Source organism: Vulpes lagopus, chromosome X (genome assembly GCF_018345385.1).
Source record: "Vulpes lagopus strain Blue_001 chromosome X, ASM1834538v1, whole genome shotgun sequence".
Taxonomy (NCBI): domain Eukaryota; kingdom Metazoa; phylum Chordata; class Mammalia; order Carnivora; family Canidae; genus Vulpes; species Vulpes lagopus.
Window position 1 is genome coordinate 102,994,056 of NC_054848.1, and position 12,838 is coordinate 103,006,893.

The window sequence follows — 12,838 nt, forward strand, 5'->3', positions numbered from 1 at the left end:
CTGACCAAACAAAGTTTGGAAGAGAATCAGAGAACTAGCCTAGCAGCTGAGAGATGATATTTTCTGGCAAACACCTTTTTGAAAATACAAGGGAATGATGGTGTCATTGCCTGAGGCCTCATGCAGGCAATGATCTAGACAGGTTGCATTTGATTTACACTCTTTGCTAGATGGTGTCTCACTGCTCAGAGTTACCCTTCATACTAAAGGGAAAAAATAAAGAAAATCTCAAGAGTACCACCCTCATAGCAATCTTGCCCACACTCCTAGGACACTGAAATTACCATGCCTATATTGGAAAGGCTGTTGAAAAGTGACAGGGTAATAATAGCATTCTCAAGACAGTGCTCCCAAGTCTTGTTGAAATTGCTAGCTACCCTGGGTAATTAAAACAATGATAATTGTTTGTTTCCATGTAATGCTTTAGCACTAAATCCATGTGGTATGCATGATGCATAAGCAGATTCCAAATGATAGAGTTAGTTCTCCCTTAAACCTGAAGTCGATAAAACATTCTGTATATATCTAGCAATACGAGACAGGACACAAGAGAGACCATTAGATGTTATGTAGTCCAGCCCTTTCATTTTATAAGTGAGGAGATTTGGATCCAGAGCAAGGAAGAGACTCACCCACCCAATGGCTTTCGACAGGATAAAAGCAGAGCTAGGGGGTGCCTGGGTAACTCAGTCAGTTGAGGGTCTGCCTTTGGCTCAGGTCATAATCCCGGGGTCCTGGGATGGAGTCTAACATCAGGACTCTCTCTGCTCAGCAGGGAGCCTGCTTCTCCCTCTCCCTCTGCCTGCCGCTCTGCCTACTTGTGCACGAACACGCTCTCTCATGCTCTCTCTTTCTCTCTCTAAAATGAATAAATAAAATCTTTAAAAAAAAAGAAAAGAAAAGAAAGAAAAGAAAAGCAGAGCCAGGACTAAGCCCATTTCATTACACCAAGCTGTCCTTGAATGTAAAGAAAAAGCTGATGTCCAGGTATTTGAAGGACAAAAAGAGGTAAATACCTACAACTCATTTTTTTGATTCACTCTTCCCTTTTTTGGTCACTGTTTTTTCGTAACTTCATCTTTTCTCACCTTTTGACTGTCCTGTTGACTCCTATTTCTTTCCTGCTTACAACTCCAATGTTTTTCCATTCCTGTCTCTTCCTTACTAGTATTAGTTTTATTGCCTTTAGGAGTGCTCAGTATGTGGCCCAGCAGGGCTCTGAGCTTGTTGGAAGCCACTCTGTTCCGACAGGTTGTGAATTTCACAGAAACTCTATAAAGAAGCCATTAAAGAATAATGCCTTTTAAAACATCTACTTAATAAGAGACCATGAAACACAATGTATTAGGGTTACTGTGGAGAAGCTGTGAACAGACTGAATAGAAAAATCTTTTGAAAATATATTCAGGAAACTCTGCCAAACTAAATGGAATAGGGGAGGCACATGTGAGGTTTGGGGACTCATAAGAAAGTAGTATAAATATATACTAAATGTATAAATAAAGTAGTATAAAATATACACCAGAATGTTAAAATCTAGGTGATGGGATTTTATTTGAACTTTATTTATTTTTTGTTGCCAGAACTTTCTAATCTTTCTATAATGAATTTATGTCCTACCACATATTAATGCTGGATTTACAAATCAAAAAATAATAATGAGCTTCTAAGGGCTTCTAAGTGATTAGCAAGATGCGAGGTCATGTGAGTTTTCTCTCCCTGTCTCAAAGTGTCTCATTCCTGCACCCTGTCAACACCCTTACGTTAGCCAGGTGTGCTTGCTTGTCGACACCTGTGGACTCCACTAAGGGACCAGCTCTGCCCCACAGCAAGAAGCCTATAAGGGACTCCTGACTCAGTCCTAACTTGGCTTCTTGCCAAGCTCCACCCTTAGAGAAGGCACTTAGGACCTGTCATTTCGTTCCTCGTCCCGTACGTAGATATCTGCCTGAGTTCCTGACCGTTATGCAACTAGTCTTTTACTTAGGCTTCTGCTGTTTGGTGCTTGCTCAATGCCACTAATCTCTGCTCTTTTGATTGATCTTCACTGGCACACAGCAGAGATTTGTTGAACCCGTGCCTTATCAGGATACTGAACTCCTGGGCCTGCTTAGAGCATCCTACCTCTCTCCTAGTCTACTCTGCATCTGGCCATCCAGGCCCTGAGTGCCGACTCCTACATATGGGCCTGGGGATTACGTCTTCTTCTCAGTCTGGCTTTAGTCTGCTGTTGAGACCAGGTTTGCAGGCCTCTACTGTCCTCCCTCCGCAGGCTATTTCAATATGGCAGGTCCATTGTTAGGATGTGCCTCATAATCAGAACAGTTGTCAAGGATTCTCGAACTGTAATCCAGAACAAGCACTGCTAAGCCTAGAAAAATCTGTATTCATGCATATTCTTAAATACCATCCCTCTAAAATTCTAGGACACAAGAAAGCAAGACAAAGCATGGGCTCACTTGCAAAATGTAGTCTTAGGAGAACCTGGGAAGGGAATGGTAGTAGAAATTGTTACTTACTAGCAATCTTTAGTGGGAAAGTGAGGTCCCAAGGGATACTAACCCTTGGATCTTAGAATTAGTTTCACACTCCCATATCTCGCTCTTAATTTCTTAGGTGGAGTTATTTATGGAGAAGGATCTGGTTAAGCTGACTCACTGATGTTTATAAATTAAAACCAAAAATATTCCTGCCCTCTGAATGTTGAGTTTGACATTTGCTTGTCCCAGGTGAGGAGGCTCCACTCCACATTCCTACAAAGGCAGGAACGAGCGAACGTGTTCATGATGACATCTCCAAACACACTTGGGGAGCTTTTAATAAACTCTCATTTGTTGAACTTTGGGGTAGCCTGAGTCACAGCATTTCTCATCTCTGGCAAATGGTCAGTGAGGGTTTCCTGTGACCACACTGTTTGACATGGGTGCAGGTTTGGTCCAGGGAAATTCTGTTACTGTAATACATGAAATGTTTGTGCCACATCCCCCCTGATTTAAGACTTGACTTCCTAGAAGGTTTTATTAGCTAACTGACATTTTCTCAGTGAGCTTGTTGGAGCAGGGATTAGCTGCCTGGCAGCTGAGACCAAAAAGAGAATTCATTCTTTCGTTGCTTCAACAGATAGCTATTGAGCATCTACTATGTTTCAGGATGAGTGCTGACTATATACTATGAACACCCTTGCACTTCACCAAATTAAGAGAACTCACTGTGTCTTTTTGAATGCATACCCCCCACACACACACCACTGGGCCCCAAAGAATGACCTATCCTTATTGGCCTCATGCAATTCTCAGACACCCTAAACCTTATCTTTCTAATCCTATTTGTCTGAACCATTTCCGTTGTCCATCTGTCCCACGAAAGCCCCTCAAAAGCTATGTTAGGTTCTGCTTACCCCAAGTCAGTTTCCTCTGAAACTGCTGACATGGTTTTCCACATCGTCACTCTGAACACACACACAAGCCTTAACTGATGAGGATATAAATACCAAGATAACTCCAACACAAGGGACTCTTGAAAGACAAGCTGTAAAGATGGGATATAGTGGTCACTTGAATGAGTTCTTAACCCCCCATTCAAATTGCTAGTAGAGAGCCCCGTTCAAATCCTGTTTCGATTGCTTACTATACTTCTCTGCCCAGATTGCTCATCTGTCAAATGGGGATATCAGTAAGGAGTACCTACTTCACTGAGGATTTCAACGAGCTAATACACGTAATATACTAGTTCCTAGTGCATAATAAACATTCTTGTGATATATATTAGCTATCGTCATTACCTTTTAGATCAGAAAGGAATTGAGTAGTGACTGTGGGCTAGTGGCAATGGGGTTGATATTTTGAGGCAGACATCTGGAATCTCCACATATCAGATGATTTGAATGTGAGCAGATTGGAACACGTGGCCCTGCCATTTTGAGAGGAGTCCCCTAATTTGATTGCTTATGTGGGAAATGGAACTTATACAGCAACCATTATTCAAATGAAGTTTCTTCTACTTTTTTTTTTAAAGTAGGCTCCATGCCCAGCGTGGGGCTTGAACTCATGACCCTGAGATCAAGATCTGAGCTGAAATCAAGAGTTGGACACTTAACTGACTAAGCCCCTCAGGTGCCCCTCTTTCATGGTTTTTTAAAAAGATTTTATTCATTTATTCATGAGAGACACAGAGAGAGAGGCAGAGACACAGGCAGAGGGAGAAACAGGCTCCCCGAAGGGAGCCTGATGCGGGACTCGATCATGGATCCCGGGATCACAACCTGAGCCCAAGGCAGGCGCCCTACCACTGAACCATCCAGGCATCCCGGTGACCAACTTTTTAAAAACTTTGTATTATATTATAAATATCATCATTAGTAGGGGCGCCCAGCCAGCTTTCTCTGTGTTGTAAATTCAGGCCCCATATTGGGTGTTGAGATTCTTTAAAAATAAAATCTTTTAGGGGCACCTGGGTGGCTCAGTCGGCTAAGCGTCTGCCTTCGGCTCAGGTCATGATCCTCGGGTCCTGGGATCAAGCCTCACATCAGGCTCCCTGCTCAGCAAGGAGTCTGCTTTTCCCTCTCCTTCTGCTTCCCCCCCCCAACTTCTGCAGCCTTTCTCTCCCTCTCTCGCTCTCTCTCTCTCTCTCTCTCTGACAAATAAATAATTTAAAAAAAATTAAGAAATTTAAAAATATTTTTAAAAATAAATATCATTATTAGTTACTGTATAGGAAACCACTTACATGTTGGACACATAGATTGTTTTCTCCTAAAAGGAGAAACAACACCATTGCAAACAACACTAAGATAGACAACTTCTTAGCACACTGAGATGTACATCCATCTTGGCACACAACCTTAATCATTACCTTAGGATATGTTTCTCCAGAAGTTGAATTCCTTAGCTTCTTTGGGTTGCATTGTTGGCTGTTTGTCTTATTTTTGTCTGAGGCTACAATGAAATACTAAAAAGTTTAACTTTTGCATCGAATTTTAATTAAATACTAAAATAATAAACACAGATGGTGAAAAAAGATTCACAGCAGTGATTGCCCTTGCTTGGCAAAGCAGTTAGAGCACCTGGTGAACCCAGACTTCCTGCTGGGTCTGGGAAGTCTGGAGGCAGCAGGCTGTAGGGGAAAGGCAGGGTGGGGTGGGCTTCTGAATCAACCCATCCTACTTCAATTCCCTCCTGGCTCAAGTACTTACTTGCAGTTGAATAACCTTAGGCTCATTTATAACCTCGTTGAACTGTTGTTTCTTCATATGAAACACCTTTTTTTCTGACTTGGCCCGTGCTTGTCTCTCCTATCTCATCTCTGTCTCTCACTCCTCTCATAGAACCCTCTGCCTTCAACAGCAAGATCCAATCAGATTGAACTATTCCCTGGGCCTTTCCCTGCGTGCCTCCCTTTGTCTGGACCAACCTTCGACTCTAGGCCAACTCCTTCTCTGTATCTCAGTAACGAGGACTGATCATTAGGGCTGAAGATAGACATTATCTCCCTCCAGGAAACCTTTCTGGCCAACTCGTCCACATGCACACTTCAGTCTGGGTTAGCTGCCTATCTTATTTTGGGCCATTGCAAAACTATCCATGGGGCATCTGGGTGGCTCAGTGGTTGAGCGTCTGCCTTTGGCTCGGGTCCTGATCCTGGGGTTGAGTCCCGCATCGGGCTCCCCACAGGGAGCCTGCTTCTCCCTCTGCCTCTGCCTCTGCCTTCCTATCTCAGTATCTCTCATAAATAAATAAATAAAATCTTAAAACAAAACCAACAAGACTATCCTTGCTGCTGTCATTGTATAAATGATTTAAAGAGAAAGGCACGGGGTAAACCACCCAGGAACCTAGGAAAGGGAACTCCTTCAGGGCGGGGCAGAAGAAATTTTTGGCCAAGTTGTAACCCCTATTGGGGGACTGAACTCCCCGGTTAAAAAAGCAAAAACCCACCCGAGTGGTAAGAGGCAAAATTCCCCGGGACAGCAGTTCATTTTCAAATGGAGCCCTCTTGCGGGCAGTCGTTTTTTTAGCTCTTTTTTGGAAGCAAGGGGGCATTTTAAAAAAAACAAAGAACAAAAAAATAAGAAAGGGAATCAAAAACCCCCCTTTCCCAAAGGGAAGTCCAAGTTTAGCAAAAAACCCCTGGGGGGAAGCACTTTTAACTGGGTTTCCTGGTGGGACTAAGCAGAGAGAACAGCACTTCTTTTTTGCTTGTCATTTTGTGAAATTTCCCACCAAGTCACAACTGGTTTTTTTTAAATATTTCTCAAGAACAAACCCGTTCAAATTTACTGTGCGTGCAATAGATGGGAGGCTTCAAGTTGCTTAGGATCAACTGCTCAGAATGATTTCCAGCCCATGTGGCTATCCTGGCAAGGGGGTGGGTCCAGGAGAATCCAACTGAGCAGCTGCCAGACTGCCACCCTCTTTACCTGCAGCCATACTTATCCTGACCAAACAAAGTTTGGAAGAGAATCAGAGAACTAGCCTAGCAGCTGAGAGATGATATTTTCTGGCAAACACCTTTTTGAAAATACAAGGGAATGATGGTGTCATTGCCTGAGGCCTCATGCAGGCAATGATCTAGACAGGTTGCATTTGATTTACACTCTTTGCTAGATGGTGTCTCACTGCTCAGAGTTACCCTTCATACTAAAGGGAAAAAATAAAGAAAATCTCAAGAGTACCACCCTCATAGCAATCTTGCCCACACTCCTAGGACACTGAAATTACCATGCCTATATTGGAAAGGCTGTTGAAAAGTGACAGGGTAATAATAGCATTCTCAAGACAGTGCTCCCAAGTCTTGTTGAAATTGCTAGCTACCCTGGGTAATTAAAACAATGATAATTGTTTGTTTCCATGTAATGCTTTAGCACTAAATCCATGTGGTATGCATGATGCATAAGCAGATTCCAAATGATAGAGTTAGTTCTCCCTTAAACCTGAAGTCGATAAAACATTCTGTATATATCTAGCAATACGAGACAGGACACAAGAGAGACCATTAGATGTTATGTAGTCCAGCCCTTTCATTTTATAAGTGAGGAGATTTGGATCCAGAGCAAGGAAGAGACTCACCCACCCAATGGCTTTCGACAGGATAAAAGCAGAGCTAGGGGGTGCCTGGGTAACTCAGTCAGTTGAGGGTCTGCCTTTGGCTCAGGTCATAATCCCGGGGTCCTGGGATGGAGTCTAACATCAGGACTCTCTCTGCTCAGCAGGGAGCCTGCTTCTCCCTCTCCCTCTGCCTGCCGCTCTGCCTACTTGTGCACGAACACGCTCTCTCATGCTCTCTCTTTCTCTCTCTAAAATGAATAAATAAAATCTTTAAAAAAAAAGAAAAGAAAAGAAAGAAAAGAAAAGCAGAGCCAGGACTAAGCCCATTTCATTACACCAAGCTGTCCTTGAATGTAAAGAAAAAGCTGATGTCCAGGTATTTGAAGGACAAAAAGAGGTAAATACCTACAACTCATTTTTTTGATTCACTCTTCCCTTTTTTGGTCACTGTTTTTTCGTAACTTCATCTTTTCTCACCTTTTGACTGTCCTGTTGACTCCTATTTCTTTCCTGCTTACAACTCCAATGTTTTTCCATTCCTGTCTCTTCCTTACTAGTATTAGTTTTATTGCCTTTAGGAGTGCTCAGTATGTGGCCCAGCAGGGCTCTGAGCTTGTTGGAAGCCACTCTGTTCCGACAGGTTGTGAATTTCACAGAAACTCTATAAAGAAGCCATTAAAGAATAATGCCTTTTAAAACATCTACTTAATAAGAGACCATGAAACACAATGTATTAGGGTTACTGTGGAGAAGCTGTGAACAGACTGAATAGAAAAATCTTTTGAAAATATATTCAGGAAACTCTGCCAAACTAAATGGAATAGGGGAGGCACATGTGAGGTTTGGGGACTCATAAGAAAGTAGTATAAATATATACTAAATGTATAAATAAAGTAGTATAAAATATACACCAGAATGTTAAAATCTAGGTGATGGGATTTTATTTGAACTTTATTTATTTTTTGTTGCCAGAACTTTCTAATCTTTCTATAATGAATTTATGTCCTACCACATATTAATGCTGGATTTACAAATCAAAAAATAATAATGAGCTTCTAAGGGCTTCTAAGTGATTAGCAAGATGCGAGGTCATGTGAGTTTTCTCTCCCTGTCTCAAAGTGTCTCATTCCTGCACCCTGTCAACACCCTTACGTTAGCCAGGTGTGCTTGCTTGTCGACACCTGTGGACTCCACTAAGGGACCAGCTCTGCCCCACAGCAAGAAGCCTATAAGGGACTCCTGACTCAGTCCTAACTTGGCTTCTTGCCAAGCTCCACCCTTAGAGAAGGCACTTAGGACCTGTCATTTCGTTCCTCGTCCCGTACGTAGATATCTGCCTGAGTTCCTGACCGTTATGCAACTAGTCTTTTACTTAGGCTTCTGCTGTTTGGTGCTTGCTCAATGCCACTAATCTCTGCTCTTTTGATTGATCTTCACTGGCACACAGCAGAGATTTGTTGAACCCGTGCCTTATCAGGATACTGAACTCCTGGGCCTGCTTAGAGCATCCTACCTCTCTCCTAGTCTACTCTGCATCTGGCCATCCAGGCCCTGAGTGCCGACTCCTACATATGGGCCTGGGGATTACGTCTTCTTCTCAGTCTGGCTTTAGTCTGCTGTTGAGACCAGGTTTGCAGGCCTCTACTGTCCTCCCTCCGCAGGCTATTTCAATATGGCAGGTCCATTGTTAGGATGTGCCTCATAATCAGAACAGTTGTCAAGGATTCTCGAACTGTAATCCAGAACAAGCACTGCTAAGCCTAGAAAAATCTGTATTCATGCATATTCTTAAATACCATCCCTCTAAAATTCTAGGACACAAGAAAGCAAGACAAAGCATGGGCTCACTTGCAAAATGTAGTCTTAGGAGAACCTGGGAAGGGAATGGTAGTAGAAATTGTTACTTACTAGCAATCTTTAGTGGGAAAGTGAGGTCCCAAGGGATACTAACCCTTGGATCTTAGAATTAGTTTCACACTCCCATATCTCGCTCTTAATTTCTTAGGTGGAGTTATTTATGGAGAAGGATCTGGTTAAGCTGACTCACTGATGTTTATAAATTAAAACCAAAAATATTCCTGCCCTCTGAATGTTGAGTTTGACATTTGCTTGTCCCAGGTGAGGAGGCTCCACTCCACATTCCTACAAAGGCAGGAACGAGCGAACGTGTTCATGATGACATCTCCAAACACACTTGGGGAGCTTTTAATAAACTCTCATTTGTTGAACTTTGGGGTAGCCTGAGTCACAGCATTTCTCATCTCTGGCAAATGGTCAGTGAGGGTTTCCTGTGACCACACTGTTTGACATGGGTGCAGGTTTGGTCCAGGGAAATTCTGTTACTGTAATACATGAAATGTTTGTGCCACATCCCCCCTGATTTAAGACTTGACTTCCTAGAAGGTTTTATTAGCTAACTGACATTTTCTCAGTGAGCTTGTTGGAGCAGGGATTAGCTGCCTGGCAGCTGAGACCAAAAAGAGAATTCATTCTTTCGTTGCTTCAACAGATAGCTATTGAGCATCTACTATGTTTCAGGATGAGTGCTGACTATATACTATGAACACCCTTGCACTTCACCAAATTAAGAGAACTCACTGTGTCTTTTTGAATGCATACCCCCCACACACACACCACTGGGCCCCAAAGAATGACCTATCCTTATTGGCCTCATGCAATTCTCAGACACCCTAAACCTTATCTTTCTAATCCTATTTGTCTGAACCATTTCCGTTGTCCATCTGTCCCACGAAAGCCCCTCAAAAGCTATGTTAGGTTCTGCTTACCCCAAGTCAGTTTCCTCTGAAACTGCTGACATGGTTTTCCACATCGTCACTCTGAACACACACACAAGCCTTAACTGATGAGGATATAAATACCAAGATAACTCCAACACAAGGGACTCTTGAAAGACAAGCTGTAAAGATGGGATATAGTGGTCACTTGAATGAGTTCTTAACCCCCCATTCAAATTGCTAGTAGAGAGCCCCGTTCAAATCCTGTTTCGATTGCTTACTATACTTCTCTGCCCAGATTGCTCATCTGTCAAATGGGGATATCAGTAAGGAGTACCTACTTCACTGAGGATTTCAACGAGCTAATACACGTAATATACTAGTTCCTAGTGCATAATAAACATTCTTGTGATATATATTAGCTATCGTCATTACCTTTTAGATCAGAAAGGAATTGAGTAGTGACTGTGGGCTAGTGGCAATGGGGTTGATATTTTGAGGCAGACATCTGGAATCTCCACATATCAGATGATTTGAATGTGAGCAGATTGGAACACGTGGCCCTGCCATTTTGAGAGGAGTCCCCTAATTTGATTGCTTATGTGGGAAATGGAACTTATACAGCAACCATTATTCAAATGAAGTTTCTTCTACTTTTTTTTTTTAAAGTAGGCTCCATGCCCAGCGTGGGGCTTGAACTCATGACCCTGAGATCAAGATCTGAGCTGAAATCAAGAGTTGGACACTTAACTGACTAAGCCCCTCAGGTGCCCCTCTTTCATGGTTTTTTAAAAAGATTTTATTCATTTATTCATGAGAGACACAGAGAGAGAGGCAGAGACACAGGCAGAGGGAGAAACAGGCTCCCCGAAGGGAGCCTGATGCGGGACTCGATCATGGATCCCGGGATCACAACCTGAGCCCAAGGCAGGCGCCCTACCACTGAACCATCCAGGCATCCCGGTGACCAACTTTTTAAAAACTTTGTATTATATTATAAATATCATCATTAGTAGGGGCGCCCAGCCAGCTTTCTCTGTGTTGTAAATTCAGGCCCCATATTGGGTGTTGAGATTCTTTAAAAATAAAATCTTTTAGGGGCACCTGGGTGGCTCAGTCGGCTAAGCGTCTGCCTTCGGCTCAGGTCATGATCCTCGGGTCCTGGGATCAAGCCTCACATCAGGCTCCCTGCTCAGCAAGGAGTCTGCTTTTCCCTCTCCTTCTGCTTCCCCCCCCCAACTTCTGCAGCCTTTCTCTCCCTCTCTCGCTCTCTCTCTCTCTCTCTCTCTGACAAATAAATAATTTAAAAAAAATTAAGAAATTTAAAAATATTTTTAAAAATAAATATCATTATTAGTTACTGTATAGGAAACCACTTACATGTTGGACACATAGATTGTTTTCTCCTAAAAGGAGAAACAACACCATTGCAAACAACACTAAGATAGACAACTTCTTAGCACACTGAGATGTACATCCATCTTGGCACACAACCTTAATCATTACCTTAGGATATGTTTCTCCAGAAGTTGAATTCCTTAGCTTCTTTGGGTTGCATTGTTGGCTGTTTGTCTTATTTTTGTCTGAGGCTACAATGAAATACTAAAAAGTTTAACTTTTGCATCGAATTTTAATTAAATACTAAAATAATAAACACAGATGGTGAAAAAAGATTCACAGCAGTGATTGCCCTTGCTTGGCAAAGCAGTTAGAGCACCTGGTGAACCCAGACTTCCTGCTGGGTCTGGGAAGTCTGGAGGCAGCAGGCTGTAGGGGAAAGGCAGGGTGGGGTGGGCTTCTGAATCAACCCATCCTACTTCAATTCCCTCCTGGCTCAAGTACTTACTTGCAGTTGAATAACCTTAGGCTCATTTATAACCTCGTTGAACTGTTGTTTCTTCATATGAAACACCTTTTTTTCTGACTTGGCCCGTGCTTGTCTCTCCTATCTCATCTCTGTCTCTCACTCCTCTCATAGAACCCTCTGCCTTCAACAGCAAGATCCAATCAGATTGAACTATTCCCTGGGCCTTTCCCTGCGTGCCTCCCTTTGTCTGGACCAACCTTCGACTCTAGGCCAACTCCTTCTCTGTATCTCAGTAACGAGGACTGATCATTAGGGCTGAAGATAGACATTATCTCCCTCCAGGAAACCTTTCTGGCCAACTCGTCCACATGCACACTTCAGTCTGGGTTAGCTGCCTATCTTATTTTGGGCCATTGCAAAACTATCCATGGGGCATCTGGGTGGCTCAGTGGTTGAGCGTCTGCCTTTGGCTCGGGTCCTGATCCTGGGGTTGAGTCCCGCATCGGGCTCCCCACAGGGAGCCTGCTTCTCCCTCTGCCTCTGCCTCTGCCTTCCTATCTCAGTATCTCTCATAAATAAATAAATAAAATCTTAAAACAAAACCAAACAAGACTATCCTTGCTGCTGTCATTTGTATATGTCACAGTGTGGTGTGTGTACCTATTCACATTTCTGGCTCTTCCACGAGTCTCTGAGGTAAGGTACGATTTCTTATTTTTCTATGCATCCTCAGTGGAGAACACAGTGCATGGAAGCACTGAAGGCTCCTAAGGACTTGTCAACTGACTGACGAATGAATGAAGTAGCATGATCCTAACTATTTACCAAACTTACGAACAAACAATTGCATGCAATAATGGAAATGGAAATTCCTGGAACATAGGTCAGAAAAATGGTACTTCTGAGCACTCAAGGCAATTATCAGTTAACTTTTGCTATGGATGTCTTGCTATCCCTTCAAATGTTCTGGTGTAAAATTCTGGAGAACTTTTGCCTTTGTTTAAGTCTGTTGAAAGGTGAATTTCATCATCATAGAAGGAATCTCAGAGGACAAAGGACTTTTTGTTTCAGACAGCTAAGCTCAGCGATTAGTGGTGAGGCGCCATGCCTAAATGCTTCCAGGGCTGGGGTCAGCTCACCCAGACAGACCTCCCATCTCTGACCCCACACCTTGGGCCCAGAAGAGAAGGAGGAAGTAGGTAGCAATGGATAGAGGAAATAAAGAGGAGGGGGCTGGAAGAAGATTCTGTGGG